This window comes from Myotis lucifugus, unplaced genomic scaffold (genome assembly GCF_000147115.1).
Source record: "Myotis lucifugus unplaced genomic scaffold, Myoluc2.0 scaffold_71, whole genome shotgun sequence".
Lineage (NCBI taxonomy): Eukaryota > Metazoa > Chordata > Mammalia > Chiroptera > Vespertilionidae > Myotis > Myotis lucifugus.
Window position 1 is genome coordinate 724,772 of NW_005871119.1, and position 13,381 is coordinate 738,152.

Below are 13,381 nucleotides of genomic sequence, written 5' to 3' on the forward strand. Positions count from 1 at the left end.
CCTCTGCCTATTGTCAGCTACAGGTTTCTCTTCCTTATCACCTAGTCACGGGGAACTTCCCATGAAGCAGCATGAGTCTATGGTGTGAGCTGAATGAGAGATGGCAGCATGGGAGATGTAGCCCCACTAGAAAAGTGGACAACGTTCTTTTTCAATGTCTTCCTGGAGGATCTTCCGAAGGTTGGTCTATAGTACACCAGCTTCTCCTTGAAGGCAGAGTGCATTAATTACAGCCAGTTTTAGGACTAGCTACCTAAAACTCCAAGTTTGTGATGGTCAACTGAGGTTGCAGATCACAGATGTACTGTGGTTAGCAGGTACCCAGTACTGGGATTTGCCACAGATGCAATACATTCTCTTAATCTGCCCAAGGCATCGAATCTGCCATGCCATTGAATTGGATGAGTCATGGCATCAAAGGGCAGAGCTGTTAGCAGGGTAGTTTGGACAAGGTGAAGACTCTTCTCCTATTCTGGGCCTTATTAAATCAGGTAGTTTCAGATCATCAAATAAACAAGTTACCTTGGAAATATAGTATATATAGCTATCAAAATGCAAAGATTCCCCCCATTAAGCAGTTGTATATACAAGATACTGCAATGTATTTTTAATGTTGGAGGAAATATCCTGTCTTGTGCCTGGCTACTTATCTGCCAAAAACTTTACTGAGCTATCAGATCCCTCTAATTTTGTGGAGCATACCTCCCATCTTCTGATGAACCCATGTCTAACTTGGGCATTGAGGCAGCTTGCTAGTTTCTGCTTTTTGGGTTTTGTTATTGTTATCATCAATGTTATCAATATGTTGATAACTAAATTGTGGCACAGAATTGAGTATCCTGGTGCAGGGTAACAAAACCTATATCTAACTTGGGCATCGAGGCAACATGCTACTTTCTGCCCTTCTGGTTTTATTATTGTTACCATCAGTGTGGTGAACCAATGAAATACATTGTGAACTGGGAAGTAGTCAAGATCCCTGAGAACTAAATTGTGGCACAGGATAACAAGATCCCCCTTTCCCAGAGGAATCTAATGGTGTGTGTTGTTACCTGCTTGTTGAGACTGGGGGGAAAAAATCACAGGATCAATAGTTGGTTGCCAGATACTAATTTAGTCCATTAAAAAGATTACATCTGCCCTGGCTGGCATTGCTCAGTGGTTAGAATGTTGGCCTCTGTGCCAGAGGGTCAAAGGTTCAATTCTGGTCAAGGGCACCAGAGGGTCAAAGGTTCAATTCCGGTCAAAGGCTCGTACCTGGGTTGTAGGTCTGAACCCCGCACCTGGTCAGGGTGTAGCAAGCAACCAGTTGAAGTGACTCTGTCACATTGGTGTTTCTCTCTTTCCTCTTCCTCTTCCCTTCTCCCCTCCCTTATACTCTCTCTAAAAAAATTCATTGGAAAAAAATATCCTCACTCCTGGGAGAGGATTTAAAAAAAAAAGATTACATCTAAGACAGCAGATTTTGTTGGCTTCATCAACTAACTCAAGTTATGAAAGTTCACTATTCCTTCTGAGAATTAATGGTCCTTGCATTAACTAAACTAGAGAATTAAATTAGACGTGTTAAAATGACCACCTGCATCTGTCAGCTTTTAATGGTAGCAATAATCCCTGTGCTTCTCCTAGGGGTGCAGTATTGCTCTTGACTTACAATTCTCTATGGAAAGAGAGATGCACAGGCTCCATGTGGACCTATTTTTCTACAGCTCTTACTCTGTGTGCTGGAAATCTAATGTGCGTATTTTTCCAGCTACTGAAATGTATTTAAACATTATGTTCAGGACCTGGGGAAATAACTATGTAATGGGTTGAGGGTCACATATAATTGTGAGAGAGATTTAGTTGAAAATTCTTTCCATAACTCATGGCTCTAGGAGTGTAACGGATTGAATACTTATATGTATGTGTGTGCATTGGGGGAAGAGGTCTTCTTATTGGGGAAAATCCTAGATACTGCAAAAGTCATAATTTTTGGTATTTTATGAGTATGAAGGAATTAAGGGAAATCTCAAAAGGTCAGGGGAAAAAAAGGAAAGGAAAATCTGTGAGGAGTTAGTAAACAAGAAACACACATGAAAGGAGGAACCAAATTGTCACTGCTCTAAGACACTGTGCCTAGACCTGGTGACATGGTGGGGGTGGGAAGTTGCTAAACCTAATTTTCCCAGATTAAGTGTAGGAACCTCAAAGGTGGTTTACATGGTGACAGGTTGGTAGCCTATCCAGACTCATGACCGAAAGAAATCAAATCCTCCTTGGTAAAACTATTCTTGTTTTAGGCTCTCAGGTCTTCCATTGATTAAGGTCAACCAAATATAAGCCGACAATCAAAGATACCAAGCATGCAAAGGTAGTTAATGGCATGAGTGAGCATTAGCATATGTAATCTGCAACAGATCCAGGCCTGTAAAGACTTTGGACATGGGAATCATAAAATATAATTCTATCAGATGTAGAACATAAATGACATTTTATGAAATAGTTAAAGAAATAGAAGATAGGCTAACCAAAATGTGCAAACTGCAAGGCACTATTTTAAATGTCTGGGCATATATAAAAAAGTGCAAAATATGATTTTTAGAAATTAAAAATGTAGTTGTTGGAAAATAAACAGATGGATTAAAGAGCAGATAAGTTATAAGGGAAGAGAAATAAGTTAACTGGGAGACAGACCTGAAGAAATTAACTAGAATGTAACCCAGAGAAATAAGGAGGTATAAAATATGAAGGAAATGTTAAGAGAGGTGGAGGATAGAAAGAAAAGGTCTAGCATTGTGTTACTTGAAGTATGATGCATGGAGCAGTAGCTAGAGCCTCAGGAGATTGTTAGAAATTTAGGCTCAGCCTCATTGTTGACCTTGATTCTTGTAAGAATCAGAATCTGCATTGTTCAATAAATGTCCCACTTGACTCATATGTACCCAAAAGTTTGAGAGGCACTGGTGGACAAATATATAATCAGAATTCTAGAGAGAGAAAATAAAGAGATTGGAGAATAAGCGATATTTGAAGAGAGAATGATTGCACATTTTTCAGAATTGATGGATAAGTTTTCAAAAGAAAGTATAACTATCTGGAACAGTATATAACTTCCCGTTTGATTTTTAAAATAAAGTTGTTTACCTTTGTTTTAAATGTATCCAGTATGGAACCAAAATATTATAACAGTTGAGGTACACTATCACCTATTTAAAAAATACAAGAATGGGGTTGTCATTAACAGCCAGAAATTTTACACTATTCTAGTTTTCAATTTAAGCTAGATTTCTATTTCACTCTTTCTTTAAAAGTTATAACGATACTAGAGGCCCGGTGCATGAAAACTCTGCTCTCAGGCGGGAGGTGGGAGGGGTGTTCCTTAGCCCAGCCTGCACCCTCTCGCAGCCCGGGAGCCATCAGTCGGACATCCTTAGCACTGCTGTGGAAGCGGGAGAGGCTTCTGCCACTGCCACTGCACTCGTCAGCCGTGAGCCTGGTTTCTAGCTGAGTGGCGCTTCCCCCGTGGGAGCACACTGACCACCAGGGGGCAGCTCCTGTGTTGAGTGCCTGCCCCCTGGTGGTCAGTGCACGTCATAGTGACCAGTTGTTTGGCCATTTGGTCGATTTGCATATTAGCCTTTTATTATATACTAGAGGCCCGGTGCACAAATATTTGTGCACTCGGGGGGCGGGGGGAGGGGGTCCCCCAGCCTGGCCTGTGCCCTCTCGCAGTCTGGGACCCCTCGGGAGATAACGACTTGCTGGCTTAGGCCTGCTCCCGGGTGGCAGAGGGCAGGCCCAATCCCTAAGTGCAGCCCCTGGTCGGGCTCAGAGCAGGGCCGATTGGGGAGTTGGGGCGCCACCCTCAGTCACGCTCAGGGTAGCGCCGATTGGGGGGTTGGGGCACCGCCCCCTGTCACACTCAAGGCAGGGTCGATGGGGAGGTTGCGGCGCCACCCCCTGTCACTCACAGAGCAGGGCCCATCAGGGGTTTGGGACACTGCCCCCTGTCACTCACAGAGCAGGGCCCATCAGGGGGGTTGGGGGGCTGTACCCTGTCACACACAGAGCAGGGTCAATCAGGGGGTTGGGGAGCTCCCTCCTGTCATGCACAGAGCAGGGCCGATCAGGGGGTTGAGGAGCTCCCCCCTGTCACTCACAGAGTAGGGCCAATAGGGGAGTTGGGGCACCGCCCCCTGTCACACACAGAGCAGAGCGGATCAGGGGGTTGGGGCGCTGCACCCTGTCACACTCAGGGCAGGGCCAATGGGGAGGTTATGGCTCTACCCTGTCACGCAGAGCAAGGCCCGTGGAGGGGGGTTGGGGCGCCACCCTCTATCACCCACAGAGCAGGGCTGATCAGGGGGTTGGTGTGCTCCCCCCTGTCAAATACAGAGCCGCAGGGCAATCAGGGGATTGGGGAGCTCCCCCCTATCAGGCACAGAGCAGGGCTGATCAGGGGGTTTGGGAGCTGCCCCCTGTCACGCTGACCCCGGTGCTGGGAGGCATATTACCCTTTTACTATATAGAATAGAGGCCTGGTGCACGGGTGGGGGCCAGCTGGTTTGCCCTGAAGGGTGTCCTGGATCAGGGTGGGGGTCCCCACTGGAGTGCCTGGCCAGTCTGGGTGAGGGGCTGAGGGCTGTTTTCCGGCTGGCGAGTGACTAAAGCTTCCAACCGCTCCTTGTTTTCTTTTTTTTTTTATTCTGGGCCAGCTTTAGTGCTGAGGTCTCGCTGCTGAAAACATGGATACAATGTTTTGGTCCACCTGGCTTTCAGTCCGGCTGGTTTCTGTTGTTTTGTTTAGCTTCTTATTTGCAACATAGTACATAGTTGCTTAGAGTTGTAGCTGAGAGGCCGGCAAGTGAGGCGGCGGCACACGTTGGAGTCCGCAGCAAGCAAGCCTCATGCTCGCTTCAGTGCCTGGCTGCCGGCCGCCATCTTGGCTGACAGTTAATTTGCATATACTCACCGATTAGCCAATGAAAAGGGTAGCGGTCGTACGCTAATTACCATGTTTCTCTTTTATTAGTGTAGACTAGTGGCCCAGTGCACAAAATTTGTCCCCCAGGTGCGGGGGGGGGCGGCTGTCTCTCAGCCTGGCCTGAACCCTCTCCAGTCTGGGACCCCTTGGGGAATGTCCAACTGCCAGTCGAACATCCCTCTCACAATCTGGGACCGCTGGCTCCTAACTGCTCACCTGCCTGCCTGCCTGATTGCCCCTAACCACTCTGCCTGCAGGCCTTCTCGCCCCCAACTGCACCCTCCCCACTGACCTGCTCACCCCCAACTGCCCCCCTGCCAGCCTGCTCACCCCCAACTGCCCCCCCTGCTGGCCTGATCACCCCCAAGTGCCCTCCCCTCCTGGCCTGATCGCCCATAACTGCCTCTGCCTTGGCCCAGCCACCATGGCTTTGTCCAGAAGGATGTCTGGAAGGTCTCCCGGTCTAATTAGCATTTTACCCTTTTATTAGTATAGATGATAATCCATTTCCTGGTGGAAGGTTTTTAACTGATCACTCTATCACAGTTCATTCCACTAAATTATGGATATGGATTAAAACTAAAGTAATTTTAATTTCTATGAACACGCCTCTTTATTAAATTTTAAAATTTAGCAAAACAAACTCATAGACAGTGTGGTGATTACCAGAGGGAAGGGGGATAGGGAGAGGTAGAAGAGGATAAAGGCCTAGGAATAAATGATGATGGAAGGAGACTTGACTTTGAATGGTGAACACACAATACAATATACAAATGATGTATTATAGACTTGTACACTTGAAACCTATATAATTTTATTAACCAATGTCACCCCAACAAATTCAATAAAATTTAGTTACCATTATACTTAGTATTAATTACAGTTTATCAACACATGTATTTGATCAATATAATTAGATACACAAAGTAAAATTTCAAATGCCTCTCTTATTGAGACAATGCTGCTTGATTTCAATTAGTTCATGTGTCTAAGTGTTGCTACAAAGACATAAAATTTAGCAGTAATTATATTCCTACTTGGTGTTTTATAATATGTAAATTCTGAGAAAAATTTTTTCACCCAAATTAGATGGGACTGAAAGGAGTTTTATAGAAAATCACCCACAATAAAGGTTCTTTTATCACAACTTGATGATGATTTTCAAAGACGGTAAGATAATCTAAACCCTCTTTTTAAAATTGCAGTAAAATTTACATAACATTTACTATTTTTAAATGTATTCACTGGCATTAAGTACATTCGCATTGTTGTGCAACAATTACTACCAACCATCTCCAGAATTTTTCATCTTCCTAAACAAACTTATATTCATTAAACACAAAGTTCCCATTCCTCCCTGCGCCCAATCCCTGACAACCACCATTCTACTTTCTGGCCTCTATAAATTTGACTACCCTAGATACCTCCTATAAGTGGAATCATACAATATTTGCCCTTTTGTGACTGGCTTATTTCACTTAGCATACTGTCTTTAAGCATAATGTCATCTATTTTATAGCGTGTGTCAGAATTCCTTTCCTTTTTAAGGATGAATAATGTTTCATGGTATGTATAAGCCACATTTTGTATATCCACTCATCTGTCCATGGTCACTTGGATTGCTTCTACCACTGACTGTTGTAAATAATTGAATTCTTCTTTAATAAGTAAATAATGGACAGTTATACTATCCAATTGCAACCTTCTGCTGCTTATTCTGCTTCTTCTTATCCAAATGAGTTTCCTTAGTCTCCAGTGGGCAAGTTACGAGGTAACAAGCAAACAAAAAAGCGAGTTATAAAAATTTTCATATTTCCATTTCCTTCCCTTGTGGAATGTTTGTACATTGTCTGTGGGGAATAAAATTAAATGGTCATGCCTCTGAGGTGCCAGACCGTAGGAACACTGCTGACAGCTGGGCATGTCCAAGATTTTTCAACGAAGGAAGGATTTCACATGGCTGAGAAGTCTCCTGGCCAGCAATGCTTGCTTTTCCACGTGTCCACATAAGAAATGTCCAAACCCGTGGAGAATTTTTATGAGAGTTTACTTGAGCCAAACTGATGACATATGCCAAGGAACAAGATTTTAAATGCTCCAGAGAATAACGGTTTTGCAGTTTCTTTTATGCATTTGAAATTAGGAGGAAACATAAGGAAGATTTCATGGAGGTGGGACAAAGTAAGGCGGGAATTGGGTTACGGGATAGTTAAGAAGATTTTGTGCTCTCTTGAGGGTGGTTACAGCTTATTTCAAAGGTGTGTTAACCTAGATGCACAGGAACAGTGAAAAGGCTTACTTAAGGCAAAGATAAATATTTTACCAAAGAAATACGCCTGGAGTGTGACCTACCCACTTAGGAATTTATGATCAGATCACCCTGTGAGGTTATTTTTCATAGAAGCATCTCCTATGTGCTGACCTCCGCTACTACGTGAATGAATCCTATCATTCCTTGGATTTGTTTTCGTTTTCTATTGCTGCACAACAAATTACTATGGATTTACATGCTGAAAACAGCACATACCATTTATGAGTGCACACTGGGTGAGTTCAGCTGGATCCCTGTGTTTTAAGGTCTCACAAGGCTTAAAATCAAGATGCTGGCTGGGCTGAGTTGGGCACCTTTGTGGAGGCTCTGGTAAATATTCTGCTTCCAAACTCATTCATATTGTTGACAGACTCTAGTTACTTGGCTATCAGCAAGGGGTTGCTCCTAAAGGCTGCTGCGTTCCTTTCTCATCAGCTTTCTCCATCTTTAAACCAGAAACTGCACATCAAGTTCTTCTTAAAGTTTCTCTCACTTTCTCTTGTGCTATCGCTTGGAGGAAGCTCTGATCTTAAAGGCTTACATGATTACTTCCGGCCCACCTGGATTGTCTTCCTATCTTAAAGTCAGCTATGCCATACAACATAACATAATCAGGGGAATGATACCTCATCACGCTTATAGTTTCAGGAGGTTAGAGCCTTCCATAGCCCACTGTCTCAGCTCCCCCCAAAATTCACATTTCTCCCAAATGCAAAATATGTCCATTTGGTTTCAAGATTCCCAAGGATCTCATTCTGTTACCGCATCTCAGAGTTGAAGAATCTGCTAAATTGGTAGGCAGTGTGGAGCCATTGGAGGGCGTGGAGCACTGAAGCCATACAATCAGAATTGCTCTTTATCAAGTTTGACCTGTGCAGAAAGAGCGGTTCACAAAATCGGACACCGTATCATGATTTAAAAGAGAGCACTCAACAAACTAGAAATAGAGGGGAACTTCCTCAACCTGATAAAGCCCATCTATGAAAAGCCCACAGCAAACATCATAAATGGTGAAAGTCTGGTGGCTTTCCCCCTAAAACAAAGAACAAAATAAGGATGTCTGTGCTCACCACTCTATTCAGCATTGTACTGGAGGTCTAGAGCAGGCAAGAAGAAGAAATAAAAGGCATCCAGATTGGAAAGGAAAAAGTAAAGCTATCTCAATTTTCAGATAACATGATTTTGTATGTGTAAAATTCTAAGGAATTAACTAAAATTGTTAGATAAATGAATTCAGCAAGGTTGTAGGATACATGATTAATATACAAAATGTAATTTTATTTCTGTACTCTAGTATTGAAAAATTAAAAAATGAAATGAGGAAACAATTCCATTTACAATAGCATCAAAAAGAATAAAATATCTAGGAATAAAATTTTAAAAAGAAGTGTAAAATTTTTACTCTGAAAACTAGAAAACACTATTGGAAGAAGTTAAAGAAGACCTAAATAATAGGCAAGACATTCCATATTCATGGGTTGGAAGACATAATATGAAGATTGTAATATTCCTGAAATTAACCCACATATTCCAATGGAATCACTCAAAATCCCAGTCAGGTTTCCCCACCCCACCCCACAAATTGACAAACTGATTCTAAAAATTTATATGAAAATACAAAGGACCCAGAATAACCAAAATAATCTTGAAAAATAACAAAATTGGAGGATACATTTTCTGATTTAAAACTTACCACTTAGCGGCAGTAATCAAGACAGTGTAGTACTGGCATAAAGATGGACATATAGATCAACAAAGTACAATTGAAAGTCCAGAAATAAAACCTTACCTTTATGGTCAACTGATTTTCAACAAGGTATCAAGACAATTCAATGTGAAAAGAATAGTATTTTCAACAAATGGTGCTGGGACAACTGAATATCCACATGCAAAAGAATGAAACTAAACCCTTACTTCATATCATACACAAAAATTAACTCAAAATGGATGGACCATGGAACCGAATGTAAGATGAAAGCTATAAAAATCTTGGAAGAAAGCACAGAGCTAATGGGTGTGTCAATGATTGGATAGTCAATGATTTCTTAGACATGACACCAAAAGCACATGCAACACAAGGAAAATCAGAAAAATTGGAATGAATCAACATGAAAAACCTTTATGAATTCAATAGACAACATCAAGAAATTGAAAACACAACCCAGAGAATAGGAGAAAATATTTGCAAAGCACATATCTGATAAGGGACTTATATCCAGAACATATATCCCTCACAGCTCAACAATAAAAAGGAAAGAAACCCAATTAAAAATGTGGGAAGAATTTAAGTAGACATTTCTGCAAAGAATATGTACAAATGTTCAATAAAGTACATGAAATTAATCATTAGGGAAATACAAAGCAAAACCATGAGATAATGCTTTATACCTGCTAGGATGATTATAATAAAAAGATAGGTAATAATGTATTGGCAAGAATGAGAGATTAGGCAAGTCCATAGTGACAGAAATTAGATTAGGGGTTTCTGTGACTAGGGTGGGGGAAGCCAGGAGTAACTGCTAATGGGTGTGAAGTTTTTTTTAGGGATGATGAAAATGTTTGTAATTAGATAATGGTGAAAGTTGCCCAGGTCTGTGAATATGCTAAAGACCTTTGAATGGCACACTTTAAAACTTTGAGTTTTATGGAGTGTGAATTGTATCTCAACAAAGTTGTTACTAAGATAAAAAGATAGCTTAGCCTGGTATCTGTCTGTGAGTGACTTGGGGTGGATGAAGGAAGTAGAATAGAAAGTTAATAATAGACTATTGATTAAGTTCAGTGTCAGTGATACCAATGGGGAGGGGGAATGCAAGAATCATAACCAAAGGTAGACTTAAATCATGTAGCAACTCAATAGTAAGAGGAATGAAAAAGAAAAGAATTAATATGCTTTGTTTCAGGGTAACTCAGAAAATGGTTATGCTACGGAGAAGTCAGTGAGAGGCTGGCAGGAGTGGACGGGAGGAGGCAAGATGATCCAAGTGGAATATGAAAGAGTAAAAGCCACTAAGTGCCCTTACTTAAAACAACAGGTAACATTTATATAGAACTTGCTACATGTCAAAACACATGATTAATTGAATTTAACCCTTACAACAACTGCAAGGTAGGGACTACCAATGTCTCCATTTTACAAATGAAGAAACTGAGGCACTGAGAACTTAAATAACTGCCCAAGGTAGAATATAAACTTATGCTCTTAACTTCTATCCCCATACAGCCTTTCTAGACAGCCAACAGACAGTAATCGTTATGTAAATAATATCAGTCTCCTCAATTCACAATTATTATTCACTGTTTACAAACACATCATCATTAAGTATTTTAGTCTTGATTTATGTAACTTGATTTGGAATCTAACTGAAAATGAAACCAGCCATCTTGATGGCAACTAAAGTGCTGTCATTGGTGTTTGGCACTTCAGGCAGATGTGAAGGACACATTTTAGAGGGATTCCTGTATCAGCCTGATGTCTTCTCATATCCCCTCTGAGAAACTGCCTTTGTTGGTGAAAGAAATTCTGCTCTGTTGGACTCCCTATGACTTTTCTAATGTATGCAGAGGACTGTATTTCTGAGAGCTGGAGATTCTACTTCTAGGCATTTTGCAGCCATCTTTCTGGCATAATTCCTAAGATTTAATTTGCTAAAGTAATTGTTTTGCTAATAATAGTGGCTCACTGTAATCTCCTGATATTTAAAATGACTTACCTCTGTCACTCACTATGAGACAATATATTTCCTTTACCTCCTGTTTCAAAAGGAGGTTACCCTGTCTGGTGTGTTTTCCTGTGAATGAGGGGCTTGGGGAAAGGCAGGCATGCACAGCCTGCTGGCCCTTGCAGGGCTGCGTAAGAGTGTGCTTTGGGCCGGGACCATTTCCTTACGTGGAGATAATAAGCCCCTCACAGCCCGTGCTGGGCATATCGCCTTGTCTGGGAATCTCTTCCCTGTTCTGGGTTTGATGTGTACTTCTTTGTTCTGCTTGAAGTGTGTGCATATGGTACCCCACTGCTATATCGGTTCCTAGCAGGGAGAAAAGGGGGTTCTTCAACCGTAGCACAAGAGGGGTATATGCAGTCCTGTGTCAGCTGTGGGGCAAGGTACACTGGCCCTGTGGGATCAAAGCTCACTATGAAGGCTGATCTTACCGTTTCTTCTTGTGTGAGTAAAGTGTTACACCCAGTTTCTGTGGGAGTTGTGTCTTTCTTGGCAACTCTGACACATGCAAACCAGGCAGTGGATTGACATCCGGGATTGCGGCTCCTGGTGGTGGGATCCTCAATGCAGTGGGATCCTTTCGTGGGGGTAGTAATAAATGTCACTTGCTTAACAAGAGCCAAAACTCTTACCAGCTGAAGATGCAAAAGACCAAACGCTAAGACTATTCGGCTAATGGTCAAGCCTTCAAGAGCTAAAAATCAAAATCCAATAGTACTGCTTTTAAAATGTTGATAAGCAAAAAGAAAAGCCACTTGAAATCTGTCACTAAAATACAATCACTGATAAACATTCTGGGGCTTATCTTTCCAGGTTTTTTCTTCTTTCTTTGTAAAAATACAATTTTTAAAAAGTTGTAGATTTACAGAAAAGTTGCAAGGAAACTATAGAGATTTTCATATGCCCTCTATCCAGTTTTCCTGTTGTTATCTTGCATTAGTATGGTATATTTGTTGTAATTAATGAACCAATATTAATATATTGTTATTAACTAACTAATATACTTGATTCAGGTTTCCTTAGCTTTTACCTAATGTCCTTTCTGTTTCAGGGTCTCAGCCAGGATGCCACATTGTATTTAGTTGGCATGTCTCCTTAGGCTCCTCTGTGACAGTTTCTCAGTAATGATCAGGCATTTTGTAGAATATTTCTTAATTAGGACTTGTGTGATGTTTTTCTGGGATTATGGGTTTTCAGAAAAAAAGACCATGGAAGTAAAATGCCATTTGATCCCATCATATACACCTTGCTTATCAATGTTGGTGTTAACCTTGATCGCCTGGATAGGTCATGTTTGTGCTCTTGTCAAGTGACTCTTTTCTCTCCCCTTCCCTGTACTGTTTGGAAGAAAATCTCTATGTACAACCCAAACTTATGGAGTGGGGCATATGAATTATTTGGGAATGTCTGTATGGGAGATATGTATGTATGTATTTATGAACTCTGGATATGTATTTTATGCTTTGCGTTATTATCCAATACTGCTTTCTTTTCTTTAATTTTTTAAATTTTATAGTGAAAAGTCATAATTTTGCTATTGCGTGCCATGCATTGTGTTTTTTTTTGCCATTTCCTCCGAGCTAATCAAAGGGTGTGAGGACGCCCACCAGGGCACTGCACAAAGTAGGAAACACTTCAGGATTTGTGTGTCATCCTTGCTCAGGGGCCATGCTAATCTTCTCTGTATCACTCTAATTTTAGTATATGTGCTGCCAAGGTGAGCACACTTTATTTTCTTGCTAAATATTTCCGGCATCCCCCGAGGGGTCCCAGAGTTCGAGAGGGCACTCTGCAGAGTTGCTGTCATACAGGGTGTGGAACGCAAACACAAGTGTGCAGTAAACCAGATTTGGGGCTGACAGTGCCCCAGCAACAACATAATCCACGGCCGAAGGTGGAATCACGCGGCCCCGCGAAGAATCAGGCTCCCACTTCTCTGGTTTCAGGGTGCATCACTGCTGCTGCAAGTTACTGCAGCTCAGCAGCTCCTGTGTTGAGTGTCTGTCCCCTGGTGGTCAGTGCGCGTGATAGTGACTGGTCAGATGGAGGGAGGGACACAGCATATTAGTCTTTTATATATATAGACTAGAGGCCAGGTGCATGAAAATTCATGCACTGGAGGAGGGGGTCCCTCAGCCCGGCCTGCCCTCTCTCACAGTCAGGTAGCCCTCAGGGGTGAGAGGCGACCCGGCGATCAGGGGAAGGCGACGCCCCATCACACCTCTGCTGCTGCCACTGCTGGCAGTGCAAGCCTCGGCTGGCCCTGGTTACGTGAGCCTCAGGTGGCCCTGTGCCTTGACTGTGCCTTGGGCTGGCCCTGGGCAGCTGGGGGGCTGAGGGAACTGGGGGACTCTGGAGGCAAGTGAGGGCGTGGCAGTCAAT

General features: G+C 42.3%; 1 non-coding gene across 1 annotated transcript; it reads right to left on the reverse strand.

Moving 5' to 3' along the window:
- Positions 1-12,618: 12,618 nt before the first annotated feature.
- On the reverse strand, positions 12,619-12,724 carry LOC111826362. Its single transcript, XR_002829703.1, has one exon. It is a non-coding gene; the product is annotated as a U6 spliceosomal RNA (small nuclear RNA).
- Positions 12,725-13,381: the final 657 nt, after the last annotated feature.